Source organism: Artemia franciscana, chromosome 11, assembly GCF_032884065.1.
Source record: "Artemia franciscana chromosome 11, ASM3288406v1, whole genome shotgun sequence".
Classification (NCBI taxonomy): domain Eukaryota; kingdom Metazoa; phylum Arthropoda; class Branchiopoda; order Anostraca; family Artemiidae; genus Artemia; species Artemia franciscana.
The window spans coordinates 23,334,388-23,346,991 of NC_088873.1; the positions used below are offsets into that span (position 1 = coordinate 23,334,388).

At 37.0% G+C, this 12,604-nt stretch overlaps 1 protein-coding gene across 4 annotated transcripts in view; it reads left to right on the forward strand.

Moving 5' to 3' along the window:
* Positions 1 to 12,604, forward strand: part of LOC136032982 (carbohydrate sulfotransferase 11-like) — a 66,349-nt gene that overhangs the window by 20,296 nt on the left and 33,449 nt on the right. For 3 of the 4 annotated variants that reach the window (XM_065713497.1, XM_065713498.1, XM_065713495.1), the window contains exon 2: positions 10,012 to 10,100. The gene's annotated coding sequence lies outside the window, so the exon portion shown is untranslated. Of the gene's footprint in view, positions 1 to 4,016; positions 4,148 to 10,011; positions 10,101 to 12,604 lie in introns of those variants that run through there. The other variant, XM_065713499.1, reaches the window with a different exon arrangement.

Here is a 12,604-nt window from a genome sequence, read left to right on the forward strand (position 1 = left end):
AGTCGAGAGATCGGGATGAAACTTGGTGGGTAGAATAAGCAAATATTGTAGATACGTGATCGACGTAACCGGACTGGAACCGCTCTCATTGGGGGAGTTAGGGGGTCCAGAATTCTGGGAAAGTTTATCAGGGAAGGTGTATGAAAGCACAGGATGGACGGCCCCCAACACCCATTGTACTTTCTGGCTGAGGGGCGTTGTAACGGAGATTAGCACTGTCAGGTTAGAGTAAGAAGCCTTGTGTTGTTTATTTAAGTACTTGCCTACTACTGGTCAAATGTGTGATTATCAATTGCAGTGTACGTTTAAAACCTACTGTTCTGAAATATTTGGACTTCAAAACTAGTGGTTGGTGACACAACCCATAGAAGCACAAAGCACAAAAACACGAAATTTTAATTTGATTTCAATCAAATCAACTGCATATGTTGGTAAAACATTTTTGGGGTCATTTTTTTTCGAAGTGGGTTTAGGTGATTGAAAAAAGTGCCCCACTAAGTCCCAATAGTGCTTGCGCTGCCTATTTATTGCTGTCTCGACAATTTCTTTTTAAGCAGGCCACTTTGACTGAGCTTTTTCCGTCCCCTTTTATGAGTTAGGTATATTGTATTCTCAGGGATCCAAACTTAATCTAAATAGGGCACAAACCAAACCCATACCAAAATTAATTTTGACATGTTGTTTCTGCTGGTTGTCCAGCGTGGAAGGAGATGCAACTCTTCGTGACAGTTCGAACAGTCCTGTGCAAGTGAACATGGAGAGGTGGGAAGGCTGTCCCTCTGTTTAAACGGCTGACTTCTGCGGGTGCTTACATCAGAATTGTAAGGCCTAATTTTTTGGCTGTATATGTGTCGTCATGGACAGAAGCAGAAGCTGACCAAGTCTTAACACCATAGGGAAGGAATTGAGCTACGGTGGTGTTATAGATCCGCATTTTCGTTTTTCGGCTAATGTCGGGCTTTGACCCCACGGAAATTGAACTGGGATAAAAAGAATCTGAATTCCATGTTTATTATTTACTTATTTTATTGAAAATAGGAGAAAACCATAGGCTTGTCCGGTACAAATACAAGAAATGACAGCTCAACAGCAACGCTGCAAACACACAAAAAAAGTTTTTCAGTAAAAACAACTATGCAACTAACTATATTACAGAAACTGTCTTTCATAGAACTCACTTTCAACTTGAGCACTCTTAAAGTTTTGCACCGTTTGTGCAGAAACTACGGTATCAGGTAAACTATTCCGAAGTTTTGTTGCTCGGTTAATAATGCTACATTGACCTATTTTCTTTTGCACTTGCGGCTGACACAGTTTATACAAGTTTTGTCGAATGGCTGAGTAATGACTAAGCTTGAAGAAATCAACCCAATCCGCATTATCAACACCCTTCATAACATGGAACGTATTTATCAGGACAATCTTGTCCCATCGAAACTGCAAGGAATGAAGTCCCAAACATCGCAGTCGACGCTGATATGGTAAATGACTCAAATATGGCACAGACTTTGATGCCCGATGCTGAACCTTTTCAATTTGCTGCGATTCACGTTTCCATATCGGATACCACGCAGAGGAACAATATTCTACCACCGATTGTACGATTGTACTTGTATAGTGTCATAAAAGTTTGAAGGTTAAATTTCTCGAAACTTCTTTTAATTCGAAGCAGACTATAATTAACATTTTGCGAAATTATTGACACATGCTTGTGAAACTTCAATTGGTTTTCAAAGTGAATACCTAAATCCCTTACTGAACCTGCAGATGAAACAGGTATATCACCAAGAAAACAATGATAAGTCGAGCTTTTCGAAAAGTAAATGAGTACGAAGCATTTTTGATGGTTTGCAAATATGGAGTTTGATTTACACTAATTATTTAGGGCATTCAGATCCTCTTGAATAAGGGTGACGTCTACCGGGGAGTTGACACTTTTATACAGTTTTACATCGTCTGCAAACAGTTCGAGAGTGGAGTGACGAATTACTTCATGCAAATCATTGACAAACAAAATAACATTGGGTCCAAACGACTGCCTTATGTCACACCAGTCAAAATCGGGCTCTCACTTGACAGCGCTCTACCGATTATAACTTGCTTAGAACAGCCTAATCAGTAATCTGTAACCCACGCTAAAGTTCTACTGCCTAGCTCATACTTTTCTCGTTTTTCAAGCAAAAAAGTAACTGAAACTTTGCCAAAGGCTTTACTGAAGTCAATGTACAAGCAATCAAACTTAAAACCGAAATCAGCCATATTTTGGAAATCTTTTATAGCTTCTAGCAACTGTGTATTGCATGACCTGTTTTTTTCTGAAACCATGTTGTGACCGATGCCATAATTCACTTCACTCGAAATAATCCTGTATCCGGTATACAAAAATCTTCAAGAACTCTTAAAAAATTGAGGTGCTTGAAATTAGACGATAATTTGCAAATTGGGACTTAGATCCTCCTTTATGGAGTAGTTTTATGACCGCTTTTTTCCACGCTAAATTCGTTTTAATATGGGTTTTGATATATGCCCTTAATCTTCACATTTTGGGACAGTCCCTGCAACTTAACTTTCACACTAATTACTTCACTTAATTTAATAGTAAACGAAATATCAACTTCTGTATATTTAATTCTGACGATGACGAAACATAAATACAAACTGATCTTTTTGAATGCTTATTGTGGACGTTATTGTAACCACTCAGTTGACAGAATGTACTTCGAGATCGAAGCAGTACTTTGGAAGCACTTCAGTCATGATAACTATATCAGGTTTCTGTAAATTTACCAAAGAATACAGTTCATCAAGTTTGTTTTGAAGTACGTCGGCATTTGTACACAACACGAAAAGATTATTCTTCCATTTTACGCCTGGAGGGGGCTGCTTGTCCCTAATGTTACTTTTGAGCATTACCATTTAACTGTCTATTTACACTGGCTACATTGCAGGGTATATCATTTCATGTCTCATTGCAACCAGATGGGCTGCACGAATCTGACCGATCGTTTTTTGGAACTATAGAGTTCCCATGGATAACCAAATCACCTTCGCCCTGTGCTCGTCTTACCTGCAACTCCTCATATAGCTTTGCTCTTTTCTCACGGTCGGTCTTGGAGACATCATTTCAGAACTGAATCGTACCTGATCCTTTTCTTTCGTAAGACTTTTGCAGAATCTGTTTCTTAGTCTTGAAATCTGGGACTGAGAATAATATGGGAACAGGCCCTTTTCTAGGCATTGGTGGTTGCAACTTGGCTGTGCTGAATGCTCAGACGATGGACATTAGAGATGTCTATGTTTGGGAGTTCATAATCACTCGCAGGGTATTTTTTTATGTAAGATTCATCACTTATCAAAGGGTGGACACCAGAAACAACGATATTTAGCTTCTGAAGCTATCATCTGCAGCCATGTGTTTAACTTTGGCTTCAAGCTGCATCTCAAGATCCTTTTTCAACGTCTGAATCTCTGACTCAACCAAAATCTGGACCGTATCCTTGTCGAACGAGGGACACTGTTCATGGGTCGTCAACCGGCTTTCAACATTACAGAAACGGCTTTCAGTTTCAGTGGTTTGCTGTTCTCACAGCTCGGCAAATGTTTCTTTCACTACATCTTTAATTTTGGTGGCCAGTTCTTTTACTGCACTAAGAGTTGACCAACATGGTCAACTCTTTTGTTGATTTTTCGATTTTTGAATATCGAAAAATCAACAAGTTTTTTACTGTTTTAAGAGGTAGTGTTAAGAGAAAAAGTCAAACTTTAGCGTAAAGAGCGGGGCGTTGAAGAGGAGCAGCCCCTTTCATATACGAGTAATTTCTGTTCGTTTTAAGTTTTAATGTCGCTCCTTACTTTCATTTTAAAAAAAACTTGTTTTTTTCATTTAATCTCCGAACAAAATCCAGCCTAAAATACACGAAAATCCGAAATGCTATCTCCGACGCGAAAAACGGCTGGGCCAATGTAGTCTATGGCTTTACAGAAATATAAGACTTTGTTTTATTTAGCAAATGTACATTATTTGGCAATTATGCGAGTAAGAAGAAACAGATGTACTTGAAGTAATATTTTGTTTGTTTTAATTAAAATTCAAACACAATGAATTGGGGATAAAAAAAATTAAAATATCACTAACTTCGAAGTCCAGGTATGTGAATTCACACTGTAAGAAAAGACACTTAAGTATAGATATTAATTGAAAATGGTCAATATATGATAAACGCTTTATCAGACGAAAATGGCCATTAATCCTGTATTTAAATTGTGTCCGTTTCTTTCTTTTTTTTTCACATACAAAACCAAAACACATCTTTTAAAATGCTACCTTAATAAGAAAACTGTACAGTTTTGTAGACGCAGAGCAGTATCAAGTAAAAATATATATTCCGTTTCAAATCACAACATAACCATAATCAACTCAAACTTCAAATCAATCTCTCTTTTAAACATACAACACAATATTCACCCCCCCCCCAACGAAAAAACACTTAACAGCCCCAATAATCGCCCTATACCACACTTCATAGACCTCTTCCCTGCCCTCCCCCCTATGAAAATATAATTTTAATTACTTTTTAACAAATGATCTTTTATTTATTTTTTCTTAAATGAAAGCAGGTGTTCAGCCATCCTAATACTCACTGTTAACTTATTCCAAATAAGCGGGCCCATATATCTTACCGTAAATGCTGATCTAACGGTACCTGTTGACTCAATTGCTATATCATCATTATTTCTCGTTTCGTAATCATACACTTGGCTATTCAAACAATAAAACTTCGTAAAAATTGCTGGGACTAGATCTTTCATACACTAATAAACAAATATAGAAGCTTGAAAATCTTTAATTTGTCAACAGATTCAGGGATTCATAACAAACACTAGTTTCATGGACCTATTTAACATATTTACCAATAATCCTAGTCGCTTTATTCTGAAGAACTTGCACTCGCTTATAATTAGTAAAAAAGTAAATGCTACTCCAGATAAAGCAGCCATAAATATATATACGGTTAAATTAATTAATTATAAAGTGTAAGAAGAATCTTCTGTGGCCGAAAATGTTTAAAACGTCGAAGTATGCCTACACCACGGGCAATCTTAGCAGATATAGCTTCACTATGAAATCTCCACGGCAGATGACAATCCACTATGAATCATAGGAAACGCAGTTTACCAACCAGCTGAACATTCTTTCCGTACAGTGTAACCAGGTCATTTAAACCAACAGGAGAACTCACTCTACTGTGAGTTATCAAAAATGTCTTACTCACATTAACACATAGAAAGCTTATATTCATGAACACTTGGAGTCTTTCCAGTACACGATTTGCTTTACTTACTAACTCATCTGTAGACTTTCCAAACAAATTCAAAGCAGTGTCATCAGCAAACGATATAGTGCAGGCTTCCCTCAGGTAGAACGCATGGAATCAACATACAGTAAATATAAAAATGGACCGAATACTGACCCCTGAGGTGCTCTGCACCTAACCGAAATCGCCGAAGACATAACATTATTAATCTCCCTGTTAGGTAGCTTTTAAACCATTCTAAACAATTTCTACGAATACTTAGTGAATCCAACCTTTTAATCAACACTGTAAAATCCACAGTATCAAACGCTTTGCGCAGATCAATAAATAGACATTGGTATATCCCCTCTCTCAAACACATTATTCACAATCAACAAGGTGTTGGAAAGGATGCGTTGTAGAATGCCCTTTACGGAAGCCAAACTGAGTTTCACTTAATAATTCATTATTTTGTAGGAAAGTATAAAGCCGAGTGTGTACTTCTTGCTCCAGTAGCTTTGTGAATAAGGGAAGAATAGACATCGACCTCCAGTGTTTTATTTCTTTTTTGCACCCACCTTTATGCAGGGGTATTACCTTTGCTGTCTTTAGTTGCTCTGGAAATTTTCTTGTTTCTAGTGACAGATTATTAATAAAAATTAGACAAGGAAGTATATATCCAGCAACAACTTTGAATGCACTAAGATACAATCTATCAACTCCAGCAGAGCTTATTTCAAAGATTTAACAATTTTCACAAGCTCATCACTAGTACAAGGTTCAAATTTAAAATCGGTTCTTGTGTATTATTGAGAACACGCTCCATAAGTAAAGTTAAGTTCTTTCGTGAAACAAAATATGATGTGAAAATCCGGTTTCATAGCCACAAAGACGGAACTCAATTTAGTTTGCTATGCATAGTGATAGAAGATAGTGTCTGAACATGGATTTTGAAATGAAGATTTGGGATTTGCCAAAAACTGGAGAAGAGGCAATTATATTTTTCCAGGATAAGGGTTGTTGCCCACAACGAAACAGTGCGTCAATGGATACAACATGACCTTATACTCCTACGAGAAGGAACATTTTTGGAAGTGTAACAATAGCATTATATCAGATATATATAATAACCTAACTTCACTTCTTGAGTGTGTTCTGAATAATACACAAGTACCAAATAGCCTAACCTAACTTCACTTATTGAGTGTGTTCTGAATAATACACAAGTACCTTAAAATCAGGTTTGCATCGGTCATCAGTTCCAGAATTATCAGGCTCTTTGCATCTGTCTTTTACACTATTTTGTCACTTTGTTCATTCAGGAACATTACGTAAAATGCATTTCTTAGCTTTAGTTGCTAAATTATTTCAATGGTAATCCATGGCTTACGCGGTTGGTGTGTTTTTGTTTCAACGACCTTTATGGGGCACGTCTTATCGTAAATAGGTATAAGAACAGATAGTAGTTGGTTCAGTGCTTCCGTTGGGGGACTTTTTTTCAGAATATACGGGACTCCAATCAATAACACTAGTCTCCTCACCAAACCTTCTCATATTTTCTTTTTTCAAAATGTGTATCTGAATTTTCTTTTTGGATAATCTTACTACTGGGTAATTTATAACAGCTAATAATGGTAGGTGGTCCAAGCCAGGGTATGAAATCACATATGCACAGCTTACATTTATTCCTAGTTCTATTTATGTTTATTCCTAGTTTTCATTTAGTGTTTAAAATTTTTTAGTATCATAATTGAGTTTTGATCTTGCTCTCTTGTTGGTTATACTCCAATAATAATTAATGATGTTAAACTATACAATTTTATGTTATTTGTAGTTGATCTTTGGACCCTTGCAGCTTTCGTATAACTGTGATTTCTTTTTCCCTTGTCTAGGCCCCATTTCTCTGACTCATCCCTCCATGTGCCTAGTCAATCAAACAGTTCGTGGTAACGAACTGTAGTAAGGAGCGACCCGTCTCAATAGTAAACGAAACTCTAAAACGTAATTTTGATACTAAAAGATACATAAAAAGAATCGGCTTTTTATGCTGATTTTAAATATATAAGTTTCATCAAATTTAGTCTTTGTCACCATTTAGTCTTTGTCACTTTGTCACCAATAGGGGAAAACACCCCCTAAAAGTCATACGATCTTAACGAACCCTACCGTAAAAGTTTCAAGCTCCTATCTACAAAAATTTGGAACTTCGTATTTTTTGCCAGAAGACCGATCACGGGTGCGTGTTTGTTTTATTTTTTTTCCAGGGGTCATTGTATTGACCGAGTGGTCCTAGAATGTCGCAAGAGGGCTCATTCTAACGGAAATTAAAAGTTCTAGTGCTCTTTCTAAGTGACCAAAAAAATTGGAGGGCAACTAGGCCCCCTCCCACGCTCATTTTTTCCCAAAGTCAACGGATTGATATAGCCCTTCTGTTCAACATAGTCGACAACCAAAATAAATATGTCTTTGGGATGACTTACTCCCCCACAATCCCCAGGGGAGGGGCTGCAAGTTACAAACTTTGACTAGTGTTTTTATACAGTAATTGTTATTGGGAAGTGTACAAACGTTTTACAGGGGGGATTATTTTGGGTTGAAGGCGGGGTTGAGGCGAGGGGGCTATGTGGGAGGATCTTTCTTTGGAGGATTATTTCATGAGTGAAGAGAAATTCAATGAATGGGGCGCAGGATTTTCTAGCATTATTATAAAAAAAAACAATGAAAAAATGAATATGAAAAAGTTTTTTCAATTAAAAGTAAGGAGCAGCATTAAAACTTAAAACGAACAGAGATTATTACGCATTTGAGGGTTTTATCTCCTCCTAAATACCTCGCTCTTTACGATAAAGTATTTTAGTAATTTCAACTATTTATTTTACTGCCTTTCTGATTCAGGCGTCATTCTTATAGAGTTGGGACAAAATTAAAGCTTTTATGTAAAGAGTGAGGCATTGATGATGGGACAAACCCCCTCATATACATAATAAAAATATAAGTATATAAAAGTTCGTTACGTAAGTTAATTCTTAAGTTACGTATATTTTTTTTCTAACAAAAACGTTCGTTGGTTCTAGTTGCCTTTTCAAGTAACCCAAAAATTGGAGGGCAATTAGGCCTCCTCCCCCACCCCTTTTTTCTCAAAATCGTCTGATCAAAACTAAGAGAAAGCCATTTAGCCAAAAAAAGAATTAATATGCAAACTTAATTTTAATAATTTATGTGCGGAGAGCCAAAATCAAACATGCATTAATTCATAAACGTTCAGAAATTAAATTAAAAAAAACTAGTTTTTTTTTAAACTGAAAGTAAGGAGCCATATTAAAACTTAAAACGAACAGAAATTACTCCGTGTATGAAAGAGGCTCTTTACGCTAAAGTTTTTTACTGTTGAATAAAGTAGAATTGAGAGAAAGAGTCAAACTTTAGCGTAAAGAGCGGGGCGTTGAGAAGGGAGCAGCCCCTTTCATACACGGAGTAATTTCTGTTCGTTTTAAGTTTTAATGTGGCTCCTTACTTTCAGTTAAAAAAACTAGTTTTTTTTTATTTAATTACGTATATAGAACAATAAGTATGGTTGAAATTCAATTTGAGAATGAGAAAATCCTGTTTAGAAACATAAACAGGGAATTTTTAAAACCAAGTTTGGGAGAGCAGCGTGATTTTATTTAAGAATAGATTCCTCAGAGAGGTTTTCTTAGGCCCATATTTTTTTTAGAATTTGCGTGTTGGGATTCCTCATTGGCACTTTCATGTGCAGGTATGCTTGAATAGTAAGTTTTTCTCGATGCTTTTTGCCGAACTATTAATATTCCAAAATGGTATTTTTTTTCAAATCGGGACCTAATAAATCTTTTCTTTTTTTATGGCCCCAAAGAGAAGTGCCCCCTCTCCTGCAGAGAAGGGTTTTAATGCTCTCCTATGTATATGTTCATGTGTGATTACTAGCTAGTACCTAGTACCAAGGTCTGCTCGGTGAAGCAAATTTCAGATGTTAAAACGATGTTCGGCATATCCCTCCCCTTCATGGAAATACGATCACCCCGTACGCCTACTCTGATTCACCGAAGAAAGAACTATTTGTGTTTTTTTTTCCAGATTTATTTGTATTGACATTCATTTTTTTGCAAAGTGCCCCCTGACTATACTAAGTAAAATCCGACTTACTTTACTAAGAATACAGTCCAAAATAACATTATTTTTAGTTGAATTCCTTGCCAAGGTCACTCAAGGTTCAAACGACCTGTTCGGTTAACCTGCAACGTTCATTTGACTTGTTTTATCAACCTGCAAGGCGGCTATTAATTGAACAGTCACTGCATACGAATTTGTTGGGTCTCTAGTTTCAGTTAGCCGTGAACCTACGAATAATATGTCAAGGGCGCTGGTAACGGAGCGAGTTTCCCCGGAGTCTCGACCTATGTAGATCGTTTTTTTTTGTTTTTTTTTTTTTTTTTTTTTTTTACAGCAGAAAATGTTATTATGCCATTTTTCAAAATTCAATATCGTGTTGTTTACGAGAATATAATACCTAAACGTCATAATAATGGTCAATATTTCTATATTACAATAGCCGGTTACGTTTATCACTGAAGAAACTGTTAGTTGGTTGAGTTTAATTACAATATTATTGCTTAAAAAGAAAATGATTTATGGGATGTAGCGATTATATTCATCACTCGTGATGGTAAATGCATTTTTAACTTCAGTTTCATTTTAGAACTTGAGCTATGAAGAAGAGTAAGAACAAGTCATGGAATAAAGATCGAAGGCTTAGCGAAAAAAATTTGACTTTCTGTTTCGAAGAAGGTGAGTTGTTTTATAGAATTTAAAAACCGCAATTATACTGTCAAGCCGTGGGTAAAGGCCTTGAAAAAAAGAAATGGTGCTACTTGCGGATTAGAATTTTAGTGAAGCCATCTGCCAAATTTATTGTATATTAAATAAGAAAACGCAGTTTTAAATTCAATTAAGTAGCCCTCAGAACTTGAAAGTGAGCAAAGATTACCTCGTATTAAATGGGGACTGCAACTCTACTAATTGGAATAGAACATAATTCACCATTTACTTTACTTCCTTCTAGATTCATGTATTACGTTTAGGTTTTGTTTTTCAGTGAGGGGTAATAAGCAAAGGACAAATTTTATCCTCCTGCAGTTTGAAGGGGGCTGACCCTGTCCTCTTCTAATAATTATAAATGTTTGCTTGTTTTATGTTTTATTCGCTCTTTACTGGAAAATAGAATAAATCTGGCCTTACACTTTTATATTGTCCAATGTTAAATTCCAGCAAAAGACTTATTTCCTAATTTGTATACTAAAAAAGAGCTAAGAGCTCATATGGCACTTGTGACGAGGCAAGAAGAGCTAAGAGCCAAGAGATCATATGCTACGAGCTCTAACAAAATTCTATGAATCAATAGATTGATTTAAAAGGCTTAATGTCGGTCAGGATTTAAAATAAGAGCTCTGAGTCATGATGTCCTTCTAAATATCAAAATTCATTAAGATCCGATCACCCACTCGCATGTTATAAATACCTAATTTTTTCCAATTTTTCCTCTCCCTTTAACCCCCAGATGGTCGAATCTGGGAAAACGACTTTATCAAGTCAATTTGTGCAGCTTCCTCACACGCCTACCAATTTTCATCGTCCTAGCATGTCCAGAAGCACCAAACTCGCCAAATCACTGAACCCCTCCCCCCAACTCCCCCAAAGAGAGCGAATCTAGTACGGTTCCGTCAATGACGTATCAAGGACATTTGCTTATTCTATCCACTAGGCTTCATCCCGATTCCGCCACTCCAAGTGTTTTCCAAGATTTCCCCCTCCAACTCCCCCAATGTCAAAAGATCTGGTCGGGATTTGAAATAAGAGCTCTGAGACATGAATTCCTTCTAAATATCAAATTTCATTAAGATTCGATCACCTATTCGTAAAATAAAAATACCCCAATTTTCACGTTTACCAAGAATTCCTGTTTCCCCCTCCACCCCCCCCCCCTTTGTCATAGGATCTTGTCGGAATTAAAATTAGAGCTTTAAAGCGCAAGACCCATCTAAATATCAAATTTCATTAAGATTCGATCACCTATTCGTAAAATAAAAATACCCCAATTTTCACGTTTACCAAGAATTCCTGTTTCCTCCCCCTCCAACCCCCCCAATGTCATAGGATCTTGTCGGAATTAAAATTAGAGCTTTAAAGCGCAAGACCCATCTAAATATCAAATTTCATTAAGATCTGGTCGCTCTTTCATAAGTTACAAATACCTCAATTTTCAAAATTACCTCACCCCCTCCCTAACTCCACCAAAGAGAGCAGATCCGGCCCGATTATGTCAGTCACGTGTCTTAGACAGGTTTTTATTCTTTCCATCCAGTTTCATGCTAATCTCACCGCTTTAAGTATTTTCTAAGATTTCCGGTTCCCCTCATCTGCCCCCCCCCAATTACGCTGGATCCGGTCGAGATTTAAAATAAGAGATCTGAGTCACGAGCTTCTTCTAAATATGGAGTTTCATGAAGATCCGATCACTCCTTCGTAAGTTAAAAATACGTCATTTTTTCTAATTTTTCAGAATTAACCCCCCCCCCAATAGAGCGAATCCGTTCCAATTATGTAAATCACGTAACTAAGACTTCTGCTTATTTTTCCCACCAAGTTTCATCCTGATCCCTCCAATCTAAGTGTTTTCCATGATTTTAGGTTCCTCCACCCCAAACTCCCCCCAAAGTCACCAGATCCGGTCGGGACTAAGAGCTTTGAGACACGATATCCTTCTAAATATCAAATTTCATTGAGATCCGATCACCCGTTCGTAAGTTAAAAATGCCCAATTTTTTCTAATTTTTCAGAATTAACCCCCCCCCCAACTACCCCAAAGAGGGCGGATCCGTTCCGGTTATGTCAATCATGTATCTAGGACTTGTACTTATTTTTCCCACCAAGTTTCATCCCGATCCCTTCACTCTAAGTGTTTTCCAAGTTTTAGTTTCCCCCTCCCAACTCCCCCCAATGTCACCAGATCTGTTCGGGATTTAAAATAAGAGCTCTGAGACACGATATCCTTCTAAATATCAAATTTCTTTGAGATCCGATCTTCCGTTAGTAAGTTAATAATACCTCATTCTTTCTAATTTTTCAGAATTAACCCTCCCCCTCCCAACTACCCCAAAGAGATCGGATCCGTTCCGGTTATGTCAATCATATATCTAGGACTTGTGCTTACTTTTTCCACCAAGTTTCATCCCGATCCCTCCACTCTAAGTGTTTTCCAATATTTTAGGTTTCCCCCCTCCAACTCCCCCCCC